We start from the raw sequence: 22631 nt of genomic DNA on the forward strand, positions 1-22631 counted from the left end.
CACAAAATAAATTTACTTTATCATGAGGAGGTCTGTAAATCAATCCAATAATTATATTTTTGCTTTTTGGCTTCGTGATTTCTATGAATAAAGTTTCACTCTGTTTTAATGATATTTCTTTCCTTACTTTGAATTGTAAATGTTCACTGATGTAAAATGCTACACCTCCTCCTCTTTGATCTTCCCGGTCACGCCTAATGAGATTATAGTTTTCCAAACTGAATATGTTAGGTGAAGTGTTGTGAAGCCATGTTTCCGTGACACCAATAATGGAAAATTTGAAATTGTTTAAAGTGAAAAGTAATGATTCCAATGACTCAAAATTTTTGTTCAAACTACGAGCATTAATATGAAGCAAACTGAATTTATGTTCCATGTCTCTAAATCTAGAAGTAAAATCTTCGGTTGAGTAATAGTTATTATCAGATGATATATTGTTTGTATTGAAAATAGAAAAAATGTCCATGTCATTACTCAGGAGGATAATTTGATATTACCAAAAACTTAAGATTATTGTTATGATATGTGATTTGTGTGTAAATTTTCTGTGTCATAACAGCAAGATGGTGGTAGTAATGGTGATGAGATGAAGAGAGGATGAAGTTTAAAAAAACTAATAAAGGATGAATGTGAAATCGAATTTGCTGTTGGTGATTATGATGATGATGATGATGATGAAAAAGATGACAATGATGACAATGATGATGGAGGTGATGATTGTAGAATTGAAATCCTACAACCTGAACCTGATAATGAATATTCATAATCGAAATGTAATGAACACTCTTATTTCTGAGTGTCTCAGCCATGATTTGTATGCGAAGGAACCTTTTAAACACAAAGTATCAGTGGCACTGAAATAATAAAGATACAAAATAAAGGTTTCGATCCTATCGAATAAAAATATACATTTATATATATATTGATATAATTGGTCATCGACATCACGAAGTGTCTCAGAGGTCAGAGTCAATACAGAATCAAAGAATAATTTTGATTTGTTAATTTCTAATGAGATGTCAATTGTTGAATATCTCGTAAAATTTCTGTCTTTTATTTTTCTTGATCGATCACTTGTGTTGGTATTCAAAATAAAAATTAAATTCTAAAAGCTAGAAATTAAACACAAGTTTCTCAAAATTAGTTCATGACCTCTGAAAACATAAGGATGGTTCGTGAAAAGGATGATAAATTAGCACATAATGTCATGTACAACCAAAGGGTGGTGCCATAATGGATATACTGCATGCGTGCTGGTATAATCACATAATGCATGGTTGCATAGGGCCTATACACATGATGGCTGCATACAGGTTGATTCAGCAAAAGCTGGTGGATGTAAGAAAGGGAAAATTTCACAATGTCCAATAGATTTGCTACTATTGTCAATAAATGTCTGGACGATCAAATGATTATTATAAAAACTGCCCTGACTTGGCAACGGGTAATACATGGACAACGTGATGAGTTTATTCACCGATTAATAACAATGGAACACCCCGTCACGTCACATGGCCACCGAGATAGCAAGAAACATGTATAAAGGTACGGTCCAGTAAACCGCCATATAGGCACAGTTGATATTATCCGGGGACAAAGCAATGAGGTGTCCCTAAACTCACTCATATAGTGAATTGCAGCAATCAGGAAGTTGATTACATAATTTTTTTTTTGTATTTCCCTTCCCTTTGTTTATCGATTTTGTCTAATTTTTCACTTGAGGCGCCAAAAACAAGATAAAATAAAATGTAACAATTCGAGCCTTCCAATTTAGAGTTCACTTTTTCCGTAAAAGATTGATATCAGCTCACGGTGAATAAACTACATCCGCGTGTGCACCTTCACATTCTAGTTCTACAGCAATAAAAAAAAAAAAGAGATCTACAAAATACATCCACATGTCTTCATATTAGAGTCTCACAATATGTGATGAAATATGAAGTATACTAATGGTAGTCACTTCTTTAACAATTTCTGCAGAAATTTCGCATCTCCAGTATGAAAAAAAGAAAGATTCACATAGAGCTAGATTTAGCGTACACTTTCACAACTAGCTAAATGAATCTCATGATATATTGAAATTGAAATTTAATTGTGGTGTTTACAAAGACAATACAATATATTCAATATTTTCCTTCTAGATAATCTAGAAATTATCGCATTTAACTGAAGCTCTATAAAGACTTACAGGTAGTTGTTTTCCTTCGAACAAAACACAACCAAATATTTTCATATGTTGTTGATTGAATCTAATAATGTATATTGAAATATAATTTGTATATTGATGATAATCTTATATGTTTAATAAAAAATATCTGCAGAAAATGACAAATTTCAAATATTAGATCCACATAGAATTAGATATGTTTGGATAAAATATTACCTCATATCTTCACATTTGGCAAATGCATCTCACTGTATATATGGTTTGTATACTAATGATAGTTCAATGTTTAACAACTTTTGCATAAATTGTCGGATCACATATAAATAAAAGATTTAACTGGAGCTAGATATATTTGATACAAAGATGACATATTTATTTTTTAGTTATGATTGAAAAAAAGTGTCTACAGAGTCGTTACATTCCAAGTAAAAGATTGATAATTAATCGAATGTATTTTAATAAAATGTAACCGCGTGTAAACATTCACATCTATGAGTCTCACGATATATTGTCAAATTATTCAGATTTGGTTGTTTACAAAAATAATTCATTTAATAATTTCCTCGAACAAAACACAATCAAATATTTTCAACTTTTGGCTGAATGGATCTGATAATATATAGTGAGATATGATTTATATACTAATGATAATCTTATGCTTTGATGACAATATCTGCAGTAATTGTCACATTTGAAACAGAAGTTCCACATTGAATTAGATGTATTTTAGGATTATATATATTTCACATTTAGTGAAGGATTTATATACTTATAATAGTCTTGTGTTTAACATCTGCATAAATTGTCACTATTTAAGTTAAAGATAGATCCCGACTCGGATGTATTTGAGCAAGCTATATACAACCGCGTGCAAATTCATATGTAGTTAGATGAAATACACACTGTGTCTTCAATTCATTCAAATTGATTTGTTAACAAAATGTTTTTTCTCCATATTCTTCCATTATACAATCTATATGAATTGTGACATTTATAGTTTTTCTTTTCCCCAAACAACAAAACCACATACTATCTGCACATCTGGCTGAATGGATATCATAATAAGTGCATAGTAAGGTATGAAGATAATATTATGTTTAGCAATCTCTGTAGAAATTGACAGATTTCAAATAAAAGATTCATATTCTAGTACAAGTCCTCACATTTTGGCGAATGCATCTCACAATATATATTTTTTGTTTACTAATCATTGCAGAGATTTTTTTTTTTTTTTTAATTTGCTTTAGGTGAAGGACTTATGAAGATTTGGATGTTGTTGTTTTGGTTTGTTTGGGGGATAAATTACAACCTTTACATTATAGCTGTATGAATATTAAAATGTGTTTCGTTTACTAAACGATTTGGAAACCATGTTTATGTCAAAATATGGATTATACACTACCAGGCCTATAAGAATTCGATATTACAGATATTTGGTAGAGACACTAACACAAGGTTAGCTTCTTGTAAGCAATTCAAACAGCATACACCTGTGTATAAAGTATGTAGGCCTATGACCGTGTTGGTGAGCTTTGATCCAACTAAGGCGTTTGATTTTTACATAGGATATGAGTTACTAGAATTTGAAGAACATTCCGGAAAAATTGTTTGTGCTTATCATTATATTATTATTTTAAGACAACTTTGCTCTAGTATTAGGGCAACAAGAATAATCGTGGGTTCTTACTTCGGACTATCCTTACTCTAATTTCATGCCCTAATGTATATATTTGAACTTTAACTGGCAAGAAACACATATAGCTGAGGTAGAAAAACAGGGTTTAGAGAAGTGGTGAGGGAAACAAAGGGGAACTGCAATATCATTTAACCGCGCGCAGCGCGGAAGCAAAATCCTTGTATATAAATTTAGAGCAAGAGTGAAGGAGTTTCTTTTTAAGAAAAATAAAAATAAAATAAAATAAAAAAACCCACAAAGCTACCTTTCTTCCCTTTCCTTCCTTCGCTTTTCCTTTTCTCCTCTCTTTTTCCCCTTCTTTTTTTCTTTTTGGGGACGTTGGGGGGGGGGCGACCGCCCCACCGCCCCCCCCCCTGGCTACGCGCCTGCTCCTGGCAAGGACTGAAACTTTATCAATCTTCAGCATGACAAAGAAAACGATGTCGCTCGGATTTACGCCCGTGGGTTTGTGGGTATAGGGAAGGACATAGGAAAAGTAAGCCTAAAGGGTGATGACGTCTCTCAAATATCATATCAGTAAAAGAATGCGTCTCAGTTTAACAGTTCCTTCCTAGCTGCCTATAGTGTTATTTTTGTATTTCAGATATCTATCATGAAATATTGTCTACCTTGGGCTTATATTCTGACGGTCTGCTCCCATGAGCTTTTGCTTAAATATAAGTTAGAATTTGACTTGCTTATCTTATTTTAGCCCTTAACATTGCATTTGAATGCAATTCACTTCGTATCAGAATACATTCAGTGAATTAACACTTTGGTTTTTCTAAACAGATTATTTTCTGCTAAATATCATTAAAGGACATGTCAATCTGAGGATATTGTACAACGTTATTATACTGGTTCACAATATTTCATGGTATATAGATTCTACCACTTATAGAAAATTTTCTGAAATTCCAGTGGTTTTTTGCAAATGGGTCTTTTCCATTTTTTCACCTAAAAAGAACTTGCTCTTAACCTTAGCCTATTGACTTGTATGAATATCCTTACTTGAGTTTTTTTAATCTTGGTCATTTACAAATATTTGAAATGAAGAAGAAAAATATTTCATGCTGAGTTTATGGTTATTATTTGCATTTCAAATATACACCATAATGAGTGCTACTTTTCACACTGATGTTTTTGCCCCCATGGGTTTTTTCCTTAAATGCATTTAAGGATCTGATTTGATTATTACATTTTTTAGACTATGAAACTGCATTAAACAATCAATTCATTTTATATCACAAAAAAATCAACCTCAGGGAGAAACTCTGTTTTCCTTTTAGTTTTACAATATTTTCTGCTGTTATTGTCATTCAAGAAGTTTTAAATTGAGGAGATGCACGACAGGTTAATATAATTAAATTTCCTTTTTTTTGTCAGCCTTGCTCAGCAAATTTTCATTGTTGAATCCAAAACAAAACCAAAATATAGTCCAGTAGACGGTCTCATAGGCCATGTACAAGACCTGGAAAAGTTGTTAAGTACAAGGTTTTTTTGTTGATTCGTATTCTAGATGGGTTTGGAAGTAAATTCAGCTTGGTTGCCACCTTGGCAACCTTGAGCAATTTTTAGCCTAATTTTAGCCTAATTTAGCCTAATTAGCATAATTATCTAATTTGCATATGTACGATATGTAATATGTTACTTCTCTTAAACCAAAAAGACAAAAAACATGAATTATATCATTTTTCTAAGAGGTCCTGTGACGATGAATCGATTCATAACAATATTTTAAATAATTCAGTTATGCAATTATCGTAATCAGCCTAATTAGCATAATGAGCTAATTAGCATAAGTGTCATATATACGTATTTGTGGATGTCTATCTAGAAAATGCCCAATACGTAGATAATTTAACCTTTGTATGGTTTTCTATTGCGAGGAACTCATATATGACATTATTTTTTATATTTTCAATTTTAACCAATGTAATCGCTATAATAAGTATAATTAGCATAATACACTAATTAACATATATGTGTGTAATATATATAAAAATATATATTTCTTTGATATTTCATATCGAGAATGCTTGAAAACATTAATAATACAGCTATCTTATGTTTTTTTATGGCGAGGAATTTATTTATGACATTATTTTTCATTTTAATCAAAGTAGTTGCTGTAATTAGCATAATTAACATAATGCACTAATTAACATATATATAGATTTATTTGTCGAAGTAGTACAACAGCCTGAAAACATACATAATACAACGCTTCTAATGTTTTCAATGTTGAGGAATTCATTTATGACAATAATTCTCTCTTTTAACCAATGCAAATGTCTTAATTAGAATAATTAGCATATTGCACTATATATATATATATATATATATATACATATATATATATATATATATATATATATATATATATATATATATATATATATATATATATATATATATATGTATATGTATATATATAAATATACATATATTTCTTTATCGTTTTATATACATCGAGAATGCCAGAAAACATAGATAATACAACAATTCTATGATTTTCTATGACGAGGAATTAATTTCTGACGTTATTGTTCCCTTTTTACCAATGTAATTTTCGTAATTGGCATAATTAGCATAATGCGCTAATTAACACAAATGTGCAATACATATATTCCTTTGTCATTTTATATTGAGAATGCCTGAAAACATAAATAATACAGCTATCTTATGGTATTCTATGATGAGGAATTCTTTTGTGAAATTATTTTTCCCGTTTGACAAATGTTATTGTTTTAATTAGCGTAATTAGCATAATGCATTATTTTAACCTTTTTACCAAGGTAACTTTCGTAATTAGCAATATATTCCTTTTTCATTTGATATTAATAAAGCCTGAAAACAAACAATACAGCTATCCTGTGGTTTTCTAGGACGAAGAATTCTTTTGTGACATTATTTTCCCCGTTTAACAAATAGCGTAATTTGCATAATGTGCTAGTTAACATATATGAGCAATATAATTACATATAAATAAATATTCCTTTGTCATTTTATATCAAGAATGCCCGAAAACATGAATAATACAGCTATTTCATAGTTTTCTATGACGAGGAATTCATTTATGATATATCATATTTCACTTTTAACAATGTTAATGTTGTAATTAGTGTAATTAGCATAATGAGCTAATTAAAGTGGAATGCCTCTGGCAGTCTCGCCTGAATTAATCGATTTAATATAGCAGCAGTTTTGACATTGAAAAGAGCTATCGCATAAAATATTCACAAAAGAAAACATTATGTCCATTGATCCAAAATGGCCTTTGACCATGATAATGTGACCTAACACGTGTGCAAAACAATCCTTCATACTTGAGTACCCTTATGTTTATGTTTCATGAACTAGATCCATAAACTTTCTAAGTTATGATGATAAGTTAAGAAATACCCCTAACATGGCCAAAGTTCACTGACCTTACATTACCATTTAATCTTGGTCATGTGACCTGACATGCGCACAGGATATTTAGGGATAGACCTACATGGTTGCACTTATGTCCAAGTTTCATGAACTACATGTAGATCCATAAACTTTTAAAGTTATGACAATTCCACAAATGCCCCCAACATGGCCAAAGTTCATTGACGCTAAGTGACCTTTGACCTGGTCATGTGACCTGAAACTAAGGCAGGATGTCCGGTAGTACTTGATTACCCTTATATTTAAGTTTCGTGAACTAGGTCCATACACTTTCTAAGTTATGCCGACATTTAAAAAACTTAACTTTGGTTTATAAGATTTCAATGTTGACAACGCCGCCGTCGCCGCCGGAAAAGCGGCGCCTATAGTCTCGCTCTGATATGCAGGCGAGAAAAAAACTACAGTGACAAAGAAATATATATATTGCACTTACCACAAACCATATGATAGCTGTATTTTTGATGTTTTCAGGCACTCTTGATATAAACTAATATAGGAATATATACTTGCTATATTGCACATAGATGTTAATTAAAGCATTGTGCTAGTTATTCTAATTAAGGCATTGACATTGGTTGAAATGGAAAATTACTGTCATAAATGAATTCAACAACATAAACATACATTAGAAGAGCTGTATTATTTATGTTTTCAGGCCGATGTAGACAGAACTTTGACATAGAAAGATATATATTGCCAATATATGTTAATTAGCGCATTATGCTAATTATAATAACTACGAAATTACATTGGTTAAAAGGGGAAAAATAATGTCATAAATTCACTCATTATAGAAAACCATGGGGTAGCTGTATAATTCATATTTTCGGGCATTCTCGATATAAAATGACAAAGAAATATATATCTATATATAATTATATTGCTCATATATGTTAATTAGCACAATATGCTAATTACGCTAATTACACCAATAACATTGCTTAAGCGAGAAAATAATGTCACTAAAGAATTCCTCACCATAGAAAACCATAAGATAGCTGTATTATTTATGTTTTCAGTCGTTCTCAATATAGAATGACAAAGGAATATATATATTGCACATATATGTTAATTAGCGCATTATGCTAATTACGACAATTACATTGGTAAAAAGGGAAAAAATAAATGAATTCATAAATGAATTCCTCGCCATAAAAAACCATAGGATAAGTAGGAATAATCATGTTTTCGGGCATTCTCGATATGAAATGACAAAGAAATATATAGGTTCATATATATTACGCATATATATGTTAATTAGTGCATAATGCTAATTATGCTAATTACAGCGATTACATTGGTTAAAATTGAAAAATAATGTCATACATGAATTCCTCGCAATAGAAAACCATACAAAGGTTAAATTATCTACGTATTGGGCATTTTCTGGATAGACATCCACAAATATGTATATATTACACTTATGCTAATTAGCTCATTATGCTATAGGCTGATTACGATAACTGCCTAACTTAAATATTCAAAATATTGCTATGAATCGATTCCTCGTCACATAGAAAAATGATATTATTTATGTTTTCAATCTTTCTGGTTTAAGAGAAGTAGCATATTACATATCGTATTATGCTAATTAGATGATTATGCTAATTAGGCTAATAAAAAAATAATAAAAAATGCTCAAGGTTGCCATGGTGGCATTCAAGCTGAATTTACTTCAATACCCATCTAGAACACAGATCAACAAAAAAACCTTGTACTTAACAACTTTTCCGGGTATGAAAAATGTCTACTGGACTAATAGAAGTATCATTATTTATAATATAGTGATGGTTTCGATTTACAATGACTGTGTTTTCTTGGCAATTGTTTGTAATTTGCTTGGAATTATTGCTCTATGGTTTTCACAATTTTATACTGCATTTTGTACTCCTTTACTATTTTGCTCACATGCATTCTCAGGTTAAATCATGTTAAATTGAAGGTACTTACGCCATAGTATGCAAAACTAGGTATCTCATTTTGTTGACCTTCTGAATATTTCCAATGATTGTTATGCAATTATTTTAATTACCTCATCGTAATGACTTGTTTCTCTTTATACTTTGGTGGTTGCAAATAGCCAATGATTATAGAAGCAAATCGTTTATGTTTGCTTGGTTACTTTTTGTGATATTCGAATATCACCTTACTTTAATTAATTCTGTAATTGACTTGTTTTACATCCTTGTACATCATTTGCCACACTAATTTGCTCAGCCAGTGCGTTTTGTCAATAATAAGCAATGCATCCTTTTCTACTTTTATACATAACAGGAATCCTCGCTCTATATTTTCTACAGTTATCTCGTAATTCCTTATGGATGAACATAATATTGATTTAAATGATAATGGCCACTTCCAGCGTTACTTAAACCTGGAAATGCCAGAACTCCAATTTGATTTCCATCCTGAAGATCGTTCTATGCACTCCATATGTACCAAATACTTCTCTGAGTACGATACTGTTGTAAATTCCCGCAAATCAAAAAATAAACTCTTTCTCCTCCATCATAATATAAGAAGCATTAACAAAAAGATCGACCAATTTCAGACATTCATTGAGCAACTTTGTTATGGATACTATACGTTATCGGATTTTCTGAAACGTGGTTGAATGACCGGGGACATCCCGATAGGCTAGACCGCGGGTCCGATAGTCCGCGGGTCCGATAGTCCGCGCGTCCGATAGACCGCGGGTCTGTTAGTCCGCAGGTCCGATAGACCGCGGGTCCGATAGTCAGCAGTGTGTGTAAAATTATGATCAGATATATCAAATGTCATCGAGAGGTCCAAAGGTCAAATGATACGAGACCATGGGGTTCTATCAGGTGCGGATCCATGGGGGGCCGAGGAGGAACTGCCTCATGCACCCCCCCCCCCACCCCCAGCTCAAAAAAATAGGGGGGAAGAGGGGAAAAGGGAGAGAATAAAACGAGGGAGAGGAATATGGGAAAAGAAAAGAATAGAAAAGAGAGTAAGAGGGAGAAAGGAAGAGAAGAAAAAAAAAAGGGGGGGGAAAGGAAAGACAAAAAAAAAGGAGAAGAAAAGGGGAAAGAAGAGAAAAAAGAGAGGAGGGAAAAGGAAGAGAAGAAAAGAAAGGAGAAAGTAAAATGAGGAAAAAGAAGAAGAAAAAAAGAGGAAGGAAGAGAAGAATATCTAAATAGAGAGGAAGATGGGAAGAAAGATAAGAAAAAAAGAGAGAGAGAGGAAGAGGGGAAAAGAAGAGAAGAAAAAGAGAGAGGGAGAGAAGAAAAAAAAGATTAAAAGAGAAAAAAGGGGAAAGGAAAGAAAAAGGGGGAAAGAGAAAAAAAGAGGAAGAGGGAAAAGAGAGTAAGAGGGAGAAAGGAAGAGAAGAAAAAAAAGAGAAGAAAAAGGGGGAAATGAAAGACAAAGAAAAAGGGAGAAGAAAAGGGGAAAGAAGAGAAAAAAGAGAGGGAAAAGGAAGAGAAGAAAAGAAAGGAGAAAGGAAAAGGGGAAAAAAAGAAGAAGAAAAAAAGAGGAAGGAAGAGAATAATATATAAAAAAAGAGAGGAAGATGGGAAGAAAGATAAGAAAAGAGAGAGAGGAGGGAATAGAGGAAAAGAGAAGAAAAAAGAGAGAGTAAGGGGGGAGGAAGAGAAGAAAAGAGAGAGGAAAGACGGGAAAAAGAGAAGAAAAGGGGAAAAGAAAAGATGGGGAAAAAGAGAAGAAAAGGGGGAAAGGAATACAAGAAAAAGAGAAGAAAAGGGGAAAATAAAGAGAAGAAAAAGAGAGAGAGAGGAGGAAGGAAAAGAAGAGAAGAAGAGAAGGGGAGAGGAAGAGGGGGAAAGAGAGAGAGAAAGAAAGGGGAATGAGGATAAGAGAAAGAAAAAGAAAAAGGAGATGGGAAATGAAAGAGGGAGATGTTGACCCGGACGCATGACATTGATGATCTTCGGAATCAGATTGGAATTCTAACCACGAGCAAAGAATCGTCTGATCTTCGTAGTCATGGTACCCAAACACCTTTTGATACTGATAGTGAATATAGTGATACACACCTACCTGTGAATGAGAAGCTTGAGTCAGCAACCAAAACATCTGATGTTCCACTGAGTAATGACGTACGTAGCCATGGCACCCAAACAACTCCTTTTGATGGATCAAGTCACGGATTTCCACTCGAGTTAACGACGAAACCAGCTAATGATCAACTAAGAAATGATAGCGATCAAAGAAATTAGCGTTTCCGTCTTATACGGTCAAATACATCCACTAACCCGTCATTTTATACTTCGACAAGAAATCAACAAGGACTTCAAAGCATCTCTAACACAAGCAATGTCAGGTCTTACCATAATGCTTACACGCCTTCAGTTACATCGCGACAGTCGTACCAAGACGATCAGCGTAACCACTTCAAGGATGACCATAGAAACGATCTTAGAAATGATGATGCTATTGTAACACGCGGAAACTGATGTAGAAAGATGACACACGACACCATTCCTTGTGTTTCGGTTCGTTTAATATCGATGGATCGTTACATACAAAATTCCAAGTACAAGAACACAAGATAGAAAAAACCTGCAAAAACCGATAAGAACAAAACGATTAAATAGAATTATGATATGTTTGAAAATGCACAAAATAGAAATATACACATATTTGCTTGTGACTCCAAGATAAAACATTCATCAATATGATGTCAAGTAGACTCGTAATAATCAATGATAAACATGTTGTCTATATCCATTCATTAAAACCTAATCAATATTGCCTGAATTCAACTCATCTAATCACAAATTCAGTTCCTCCATCGTTATGGATAACTCTTTCAACAAATAAATGAAATACATCCATTAAGTGAAGTTTACCAAACAACAATTAGAATATGCCAACAAATTAACATTGAAATACAGTGGTTAATAAATGATAACCACTCACCCTGGCAATCTGGCCTAGAGGACCATATTTCCTCTGGTGATAGCCTCACCCGCTACACGAATGTCATGTCAAATACCTTTAAAAGGAAAGTAACAATTATTACACATAGTAAGCAATCATCGTGACCCTTTACTCTGAAAACACTAAACTGAAACATTGAATTAACAATTCAATAACCAAAATCAATTTAACCAAAATCTTTCACTCTAAAGATCATTTTACTAAATTGTTTCACTATAAGATTAGAACCGAACACATTCTGTTTTATAACTACATACTACAATCAAGTATACAAGTACAAGTGATTAATACAAAATATAAAAAAATTACATAAAAATCATCTGAAGTAACAAAGACAGATGCATAACTAATAAATTATTTAATTCACAAACCCCTTTAATTAAGACAAATAACATGCTATGCTAGCAAAGATGGCACTTTAATATAACCAAACCTCTTGTTCAAAACAATAGAAAATACATTGTGAACTAACTTTATAAACTATTATTCAAAACTAACAGAATTGACAAAATAAGATAATTATCTTACCTATAATTCTGACCCGAAAATGAAGAAGCCTCTCTGCCTGCCCCATGAATGGGGTGCAGTGCAGGAGTGAATTGGAGCAAAATCCTCTCTCCCTTTTATGCAGTTATCACTCTCCATTCACAGATGCTAAGCCTTGACCATAATTATCTACGTCATGCAAGCTCATAGCTCTGGAATGTGATGTTTTGACCCAAAGACCATTCAGCATCACTCTTACCCAGAAAGAGTGTGAATCATACTTCTTCAAAAGCATGAAGATTGTTAAATATTTCTACTTTCTACTACTTCCTGTGCACTTCCTGTGAAGGCGTCTATCACTTACAGACAAATGATTAAGAGTTATGAAAATATATGAATTTCCATTAAACAGTTCATTTTGACCTGTTACATACTCCCCTACTTAATTGAGTGACGTCCCGGCACTCACTATACCAAAATTATTACAAATTAAAGTCCTACTTTAAATAACACTACCCGGGGATGCTTGTTCCCAGTTACAGAACAAATCAATTTACAATTAATCATGACATTAAGATATAAAGCCAGTAATCACCCGATACAGAATATGAAAATCTCAGCAATAACTCGGTATTGGCGAACCCGCACCACTAATACGAACTTTCTGGTCTCATGACGAGAATAAACACAGGAGACATATCTAGTGCAAAAACTTAACTGTTTCAGTTTTCAACTACACCCCTTATTATGTAATACTGGTCTCATGTTGAGGCTTCTAGCATTAACATTCCAAGTGCTTCCTAACCGATCCTAACAGCTCCAAAGTTTATACCAACCAATGTTTAGTTACCGACATTAACCTTCACAATCCATGTACTTCAATGAATAACAAACCATTATATACTTTATAACCAGTAAATCAATCACTACAATGTCATATACCTATATACTTATCCTTACAGCTGATTCAAACTGTTTAGCAAAATTACAAGGCAATAAACAAATAACAACAATTACCAGATGTTTCCCCAAATCTTAGCAATTTCCAATGGAACAATGGTTCATCAATATAACATACCGAAAAATCTTATAACTTTTGACTAATTCACTCAACTACCAATGCGTCCTTTCCGGCCTCGAAGGTTAACAGAAAAACAAAGGTAAAGGGAAAAACTTTACTGCCCCAATAGTCACTCCAGTATCCCTCTAATGCAATCCCGGTCTCAGATTGAGGTCCTCGAAATTAACATTGATACTTTATCCTGACTAAACCTAGCAGTACTCCTAGCCAAATACCAGTTACAAATCAGAAAGATCAGCATATTATAATATAATAACCATTATAACACACAGAAACGTAAAAGTAAAACACTTTCATCAACACGTGGGCTCCCCTACTTTTTCAAAAGTAGCCCCTAAAACTATCAAATACACATTCTGGATCAAACAATTAACATTAATTCACACCATAACTTAATTAAACCGAATATTAATCAAGACCCAAAACTAAACTTAAAAAGGTAACAAACTTCAAGTATCAGACAAAGAAACGCCTCAACTATTCACAAGTTAATCATGTTTGCCAAACCCAGAGCTTACTCTGCACATACTGTACTCCCTCCTATCAACATATAAAATACTGGTGTCTCTGGCTTCCAACACCCCAATGTGTGGTTCCCATCCAACCAGCCAGAATTACATAAGAAAGGGGGCATGGACTGTTCCAAAACACAGCATTACCATGACAGCACAAAAATGAACCTTGAACAGTGCTCAGTGTTCCCTTGACCAAAGCTATTTGATCTGAAAACTCTTACAGGGTATCTCATAAAATACCTTTCCATTAGTATTAATCCCTATCAAATACATTGTAGCCTCATATTATTAAAAAAAAACACTACATTTTGGCTACAGCATTCACACAATGCACACACACAATACATCTTAAACTTAAAGCTACATTCATATTTACAAATTCAAGATGTCCACGGACGAGCTCCTCAGAATGCCAGGGTTTGAACTTGGTTGTACCCAACGATGAACATCGATCCTGCCGACTACGCCACATGTAACACGCGGAAACTGATGTAGAAAGATGACACACGACACCATTCCTTGTGTTTCGGTTCGTTTAATATCGATGGATCGTTACATACAAAATTCCAAGTACAAGAACACAAGATAGAAAAAACCTGCAAAAACCGATAAGAACAAAACGATTAAATAGAATTATGATATGTTTGAAAATGCACAAAATAGAAATATACACATATTTGCTTGTGACTCCAAGATAAAACATTCATCAATATGATGTCAAGTAGACTCGTAATAATCAATGATAAACATGTTGTCTATATCCATTCATTAAAACCTAATCAATATTGCCTGAATTCAACTCATCTAATCACAAATTCAGTTCCTCCATCGTTATGGATAACTCTTTCAACAAATAAATGAAATACATCCATTAAGTGAAGTTTACCAAACAACAATTAGAATATGCCAACAAATTAACATTGAAATACAGTGGTTAATAAATGATAACCACTCACCCTGGCAATCTGGCCTAGAGGACCATATTTCCTCTGGTGATAGCCTCACCCGCTACACGAATGTCATGTCAAATACCTTTAAAAGGAAAGTAACAATTATTACACATAGTAAGCAATCATCGTGACCCTTTACTCTGAAAACACTAAACTGAAACATTGAATTAACAATTCAATAACCAAAATCAATTTAACCAAAATCTTTCACTCTAAAGATCATTTTACTAAATTGTTTCACTATAAGATTAGAACCGAACACATTCTGTTTTATAACTACATACTACAATCAAGTATACAAGTACAAGTGATTAATACAAAATATAAAAAAATTACATAAAAATCATCTGAAGTAACAAAGACAGATGCATAACTAATAAATTATTTAATTCACAAACCCCTTTAATTAAGACAAATAACATGCTATGCTAGCAAAGATGGCACTTTAATATAACCAAACCTCTTGTTCAAAACAATAGAAAATACATTGTGAACTAACTTTATAAACTATTATTCAAAACTAACAGAATTGACAAAATAAGATAATTATCTTACCTATAATTCTGACCCGAAAATGAAGAAGCCTCTCTGCCTGCCCCATGAATGGGGTGCAGTGCAGGAGTGAATTGGAGCAAAATCCTCTCTCCCTTTTATGCAGTTATCACTCTCCATTCACAGATGCTAAGCCTTGACCATAATTATCTACGTCATGCAAGCTCATAGCTCTGGAATGTGATGTTTTGACCCAAAGACCATTCAGCATCACTCTTACCCAGAAAGAGTGTGAATCATACTTCTTCAAAAGCATGAAGATTGTTAAATATTTCTACTTTCTACTACTTCCTGTGCACTTCCTGTGAAGGCGTCTATCACTTACAGACAAATGATTAAGAGTTATGAAAATATATGAATTTCCATTAAACAGTTCATTTTGACCTGTTACACTATATTTCAACGTCAACAGGCATACATGTCTTCTGATCCACAGACCCTTTCCTTTGCTGATACAGTCAAAGAGTCCATTCATCCTGATCAATCTGATTATTATAAGGATTACTCAGGTTGTTATAACTGTGGTGAATACAATCATAACAGTTCTCGATGCCGTTATAGTTTTCGGCTCCAATGTCGCCGTTGCCTTAGGTTAGGACATAAAGCAAAGTCCTGTTTGTTAGAATATTAGGTCTTCGGCCAAGATGAGAGAGCCGAATTCAACTCTTTTCACTGTAACCCATATCTTGCTCCGCATGACTCTTCAATTAACCAATGTAATTATACGTCTCCAACAACTGAAATTAACTCTGTTTCACGTCATGATGATAGTTTTCAACTGATAGTTATCAATCAAATAACTGTGCTTATGAAATTCATGCTGATATTCTTCGGAAATATAATAGTCTTAAAATTGCCCATGTGAATGTTCGAAGTATTTTTGGTAAACTTGATGAAATTAGCTTTCTATTAAAAAAACTAGAACTTGATATCTTATATGTATATCCGAAACGTGGTTGAGCAATGCAATAAAAGATGGTATGATTAATATCGATAATTACAGTTTATTAAGATTAGATAGAAGTAGTAAACGTGGAGGTGGAGTATGTATGTATATTCGTAGTACTTTATCTTTCTGTCGACGGCATGATTTAGAGCGTGATTCCTTAGAAGCATTATGGATAGAATTAAAATTCAAACACGAAAGTTTGATTATAAGCTGCTTATATAGACCTCCAAATTCTCAGTCCGAATTCTTTGATCATTTATTCAATGTCTTAGAATTGGCATCAATTGACAATAAGAAATTGTGTATACTTGGTGATATTAATATTGATTATTTTGATACCAAATGTAGTGGGGAAAAATATTGATGACATGGAGAACCTTTTTCTTCTAACTCAACTGGTAAATAAACCCACAAGGGTAACTCTGACAACATCCAAATGTATTGACCATATTTTTTCAACTAATCCTAATTAATGATCATTTAATAACAAATGTTGCACCGATTTCTCTCAGCGACCACTACTTGACTTATACATGTCTTAATTTTAGAAATGAGTCTACTAGCCATAAAACAGTGCGTTTCAGGAATTATAAAAAATTTGACCAAAAGTTTTTTCTTGATGATTTATCCAAAAGTTCAATATGCAATGATAATTTTTCGTGCAACGATGACATAAATACCGTATGGAAGAGTTGGAAAAATATTTTCCTTGATATATGTCATAAACATGCTCCCCTTAAAGTTATCAGAGTTAAAGAACGTTACTCTCCGTGGATAACTGGTGAAACTATTGATCTTATGTACCGGCGTGATTTCTTGAAAAGAAAATATTGTAAATCCAAAGCGATAGATAATCTTCATCATGTTAAAGAACATCGTATTGTAAGAAATCAAATTACTAAATTAATAAGAAAATCTAAACGTCAATACTTTTCCGAGATTTCCACTAAATATAAACATGATCCAAAGAAATTATGGAATGAACTTACTTTGATGACTGGAAATACAAAAAACAAAAATGATGTTCCAGCTGAATTAGACTGTAACACAATGAATGATTATTTTATTAATGTAGGCAAAAATTTTAATTACAAAGAAAAGGATATTAACTGGAACCAACCACAGTGTATATATGAATTTGATTTTGAGCATGCTAAACCTGATGAAGTGTTAAAACTGCTCCTGAGTCTGTCATCCACAAGTAACCTAGATGTTATGAATTTTGATTCTAAACTTCTACGTTTAGCTGCACCTCTTATTTATAATTCACTAAGTCAAATTTTCAATTTAAGTTTATTGTCAGGTATAATCCCGGACGACTGGAAAAAGTCAAGAACAACACCTATATATATAAGGGTAAAGGATCAAAATCAGATTAAGTCAAACTAGAGACCAATTTCAGTCGTTTGTCATATTTCCAAATTAATTGAAAAAACTGTTCAAAAACAACTTCTCGTTTATTTACAAAAGTTTGATCTTATCAATATTGATCAGTTTGCTTTCATTCCTAACCACTCAACTGTCACCTCCTTACATAGAGTTATTGACGATTGGTATGGGACATTCAATGAACGTGAAGTTGTCGGGGCATGCTTCCTTGACATTTCTAAATGCTTCGATTCAATCGATCACAAGCTATTACTATTCAAATTAGAAAAATACGGCATTACTCGTACTTCATTGAAATGGTTTGAATGTTATTTAAGTAACAGAAAGCAAATGGTCTGTTGCCATGGTGAAATGTCATCATATAAAGATGTAGATATCGGAATTCCGCAAGGGAGTGGGCTTGGCCTGGCTCTTTTTCTCTTAATAATTAAAGATATTTCTACTTGTCTCAACAGTGGTGAATGTAATATTTTTGCTGATGACGTGGTAATTTATGATTATGGTTCCGATGTCAATGAAGTTACAATGATCGCGCGCTTCGCGTTCTCATTATTTATTTAGGCCTTGTGAAATACCTCAATGTGTTTTTAAAATAAAATCTCAGATATTCTTTAACTTCTATCCCCCCCCATTTCATTTTTTTTAAATATTGGTGCCCTCTACAAAAGTTCAACAAGGGCCCCCCCCCCCACCCCCCGTGCACCCATGCTGAATAAATACGCCACTAATGAGAAGAATGAGTCGATTGCTTCGAGATTGCATTATTCCCAAGAAGTTATCATTAATATTATTGAAGACTATATTATAAAACAACTAGTAAAGAGACTACAGCTCCCGTTCACACAATATTCTAGTAGGGCCTTCTCTGGTAAAAAGTTAAACCAAATTGAAACCCCAAAAATCGCTCGCGCTTCGCGATCCCATTGATATTTCATTATATATTCATGGATTTTTTTTCAAGCACACATTAAAAAGAGTGGTCTTTAATTGCCCTATTTAATGTGATTATAAGATAATTCAAAATCCATTTAAGGCACTTAGGTTAGCCTTGCTGGGAGGGAGTGGGCGCCATTTTTCGAAAAGTACACATGGGCGCCAAGAATCAGGTCAAATTTGGGCCCCCCCCCCCCCTTCTCACGAAGAGAAGAGGTAAGTATGGTAATAAAACAGTTGTATGCGTCGTCAGCGTCCGAGGAGTCATATACAGTAGACCAGTCTGTTATGTTTAGATTATTAATCAGATTGGTTATGTTGTAGTCAGTTATCTTTCGGAATGTAGGATTAAATGTTTCTTTATTGACACTTTTATTCGTAGATAATTTGGCAAAAATTGGAAAGTGATCAGAGATGTCACTAAGAATAATACCAGCTTTATGATTTTGTCGAATTGTATTACTGAAAATGTTGTCTATTATAGTGGCTGAGTTATTCGTCACTCTTGTCGGCTTCGTAATAAGGGGCAAAAAAGAATGTGATAGAAACATTTCAAGAAACTCTTGCGAGGTGCTATTAGAGTTGCAATTTACTAAGTTAATATTGAAGTCACCCATAAAAAAACAATCTTTATTTTTCAAAAGAGGATTTAGTAAAATTTCATTCAGGGTTTCTAAAAAAGCATTGGCATTTGAATGTGGAGGTCTATAAAATACACCTAGCATAAAGTTTTTACCTCTTGGATTTCTGATTTCAACAAAAAGTGTTTCTAAAACATCGTTAGATATGGTCATGTTAGCTATAAGAGTATAGTCGTATTGTTGCGGTATGTAAAGTGCGACACCACCCCCTGGTCTTTTTGTTCTATTATTAACAATCAAATTAAAATTGGGGAGTGAGAAGAGGGAACATGGGTTGTCCGAGAACCACGTTTCAGTTAAACCAATGAATGACGATTGCGGAAACTGGTTATTATCTAGAAATAACTTAAGTTTATCAAAATTTTTGGTATGAAATGATATCTGACCATATGGACCTACTATACTCTGAGTATAGTAGGTCCATGGTCAAGTGCACGGCAAATGAATTCACTTTCATTTTTTGGATAAATAAAAGTTGCATTGAGGAGACGCTCGTCAGTGACGTCACACATTCAAAACTGTACAGAATCCATAAATCAATACTTTAATTCAATTACGGGGGAGGCCTATCAAAGGCAATTAAACTAGTTGTCATCATGGTGAACTTCGACCAGATTCTTGGTCACGTGCGGCCATCTTTCTTATCTTTTTATATTTGCATGTTTTAATAAATCATAAAGTTATAATTAAGGTAAAAGTACAATATTCATAACTTATTAAAGCAGATCAGAGTTATTGTAACAAAAGACAATGTTAACAATAATAGTGGTACAAAGGAGAAAGAACATAGATTCGTGAATATTGTGATCGAGTTTATTCAATTATTTTGAGACAAAAAAAATGACAAAGAATCAGAATTATTAAGTTTTTAAAAGAGTAAACACCGGAAAGCAAATGGAAAGAAGGGAAGGAAGAGAGAAAAAAATAAACAAAGAAAGAGAGAAAGAAAAAAGAAGGAAGGAAGGAAGGAAGGAAGGGAGGAAGGAAGGAAGGAAGGAGGAAAGAAACAAAGAAGAAAAAGACAGAAATGAAAGAAAGAAAGAAAGAAAGAAAGAAAGAAAGAAAAATAAATAAAGAAAGAAAGAAAGAAAAAAGAAACAAAGAAAGGAAGAGAGAAGAAAAGAATACAAATTTAACAATTTACAACTTTGTACATTATGTAATGAAAATACCAATACAGACTAAATTTTATATATCAATAAATACAGTATAGGCCTAATTCTATAAGTTGACTAAAATTGAAATTATTGAATTAATACAGTCTTCTTCTTCCTCCTCCTTCTTCTTCTTATTCCCACTTTTCTTCTTTTTCTTCTTCTTCTTCTACTTCTTCTTCTTCCCCTCCTTCGTCTATATACGAACCGGGCATTGTATAACAATAAATAATTACGAAAATTGACAAAGGTTGACATATTGCACGAAGAAAACCTTGTCAAATTACAAATTTTTTAACATACTATCATACTAAAAACTATATACTAAAGACTAAATTGCATATCAATAAATATAGTAGACCTATTATTTCCATAAGTTGACTAAAATTGAAATGATTGTATCATAATTCCAAGTTAACAATTTATAAATTTTGTACGTATAATACAAATACATTTTGTATCAAATAAGCACAAATAAGTGACAGTTTCACTGTAAGCACAATGGTTCGAATTTTGACTGACTGTTTCACACGAGGTCTGAGCGAATATAAGAATTTCTATCAATACGTGCCATATTACTGAGTTATGTGTAGATAGATATAGAGTGATGTGTCGAGCAATAGATCTACGAATATAAAAAAATAAGAATAAAAATATAATTAAAAATGTGTAACCCATACCATATATATCCTCCATAATTTTTGAAAACTGAACGAATTGTGAAATTATTTGTAAATTGCAAGTATAGGTGCTAAGCATACTATTCCTGCTGTGAATTTAATGCTTTAATATACCGAAACCAAATAATTTATTTTAATTTTCATTTATTGGTTTCTGCTACATTTTTCATAAACACATTAACAAAGAAAATGCAATAATAATACAGGTAATAAATTAACTGAGAAGCAAAACATTGAACAAAATTGCATTTTCTATTACATATCGATTTTTTTTAAAGAATGTTGCAGGGGTTGCTAAGCGAAGCTTTACTGCGTGACAGCCCCAGTAAATTCAAGTAAATAAGCGCTGATTTTTTTTGTCCACCTCTTCTCCCAATTTCTTCTTCACTCGTCCCCATATACTTTTTAACTTAAGAGCCGCCACGGCTGGTAGTAAAATGGGGTAATGTCGACATCTTCAAGAAGTATTTTAATTATAGGTCGGATACATAATTATGTGTCATAAACATGCACGGGCGTTTTTTATAGAGCAGAGGGGGGGGGGGGCAGAACAACCTTATGGTGACTGCAATACCGAGTCACACGGCCTAAAATTATATTTTGTATTCTTTTTCCTTCCTTTCCTTCTTTCTTTCTTTCTTTTCTTTCTTTCTTTCTTTCTTTCTTTCTTTCTTTCTTTTCTTTCTTTCTTTCTTTCTTTCTTTCTTTCTTTCTTTCTTTCTTTCTTTCTTTCTTTCTTTCTTTCTTTCTTTCTTTCTTTCTTTCTTTCTTTCTTTCTTTCTTTCTTTCTTTCTTTCTTTCTTTCTTTCTTTCTTTCTTTCTTTCTGTCTGTCTGTCTGTCTGTCTGTCTGTCTGTCTGTCTTTCTTTCTTTCTTTCTTTCTTTCTTTCTTTCTTTCTTTCTTTCTTTCTTTCTTTCTTTCTTTCTTTCTTTCTTTCTTTCTTTCTTTCTTTCTTTCGTGAGGTAGTTGTGTTTTTTTCGAGCTCCGGTTTTTCTGGTTTTTCACTGATTTATATGACCATTTGGTCCTTGATTTTTGTACCATTACAATTGTGTTGGGTTATAGATTGATATAGTCTCGATCCTCCTTCGTCAG

At 32.9% G+C, this 22631-nt stretch overlaps 1 long non-coding RNA gene across 1 annotated transcript; it reads right to left on the minus strand.

The window, feature by feature from the left end:
- Positions 1 to 11292: 11292 nt before the first annotated feature.
- On the minus strand, positions 11293 to 16277 carry LOC135154259 (uncharacterized). Its single transcript, XR_010293687.1, has 6 exons — positions 15794 to 16277; positions 15245 to 15320; positions 12735 to 14884; positions 12186 to 12261; positions 11594 to 11825; positions 11293 to 11452 (listed from the first exon to the last, which is right to left on the minus strand). It is a non-coding gene; the product is annotated as an uncharacterized LOC135154259 (long non-coding RNA).
- Positions 16278 to 22631: the final 6354 nt, after the last annotated feature.

Source organism: Lytechinus pictus, chromosome 5, assembly GCF_037042905.1.
Source record: "Lytechinus pictus isolate F3 Inbred chromosome 5, Lp3.0, whole genome shotgun sequence".
NCBI classification, from domain to species: domain Eukaryota; kingdom Metazoa; phylum Echinodermata; class Echinoidea; order Temnopleuroida; family Toxopneustidae; genus Lytechinus; species Lytechinus pictus.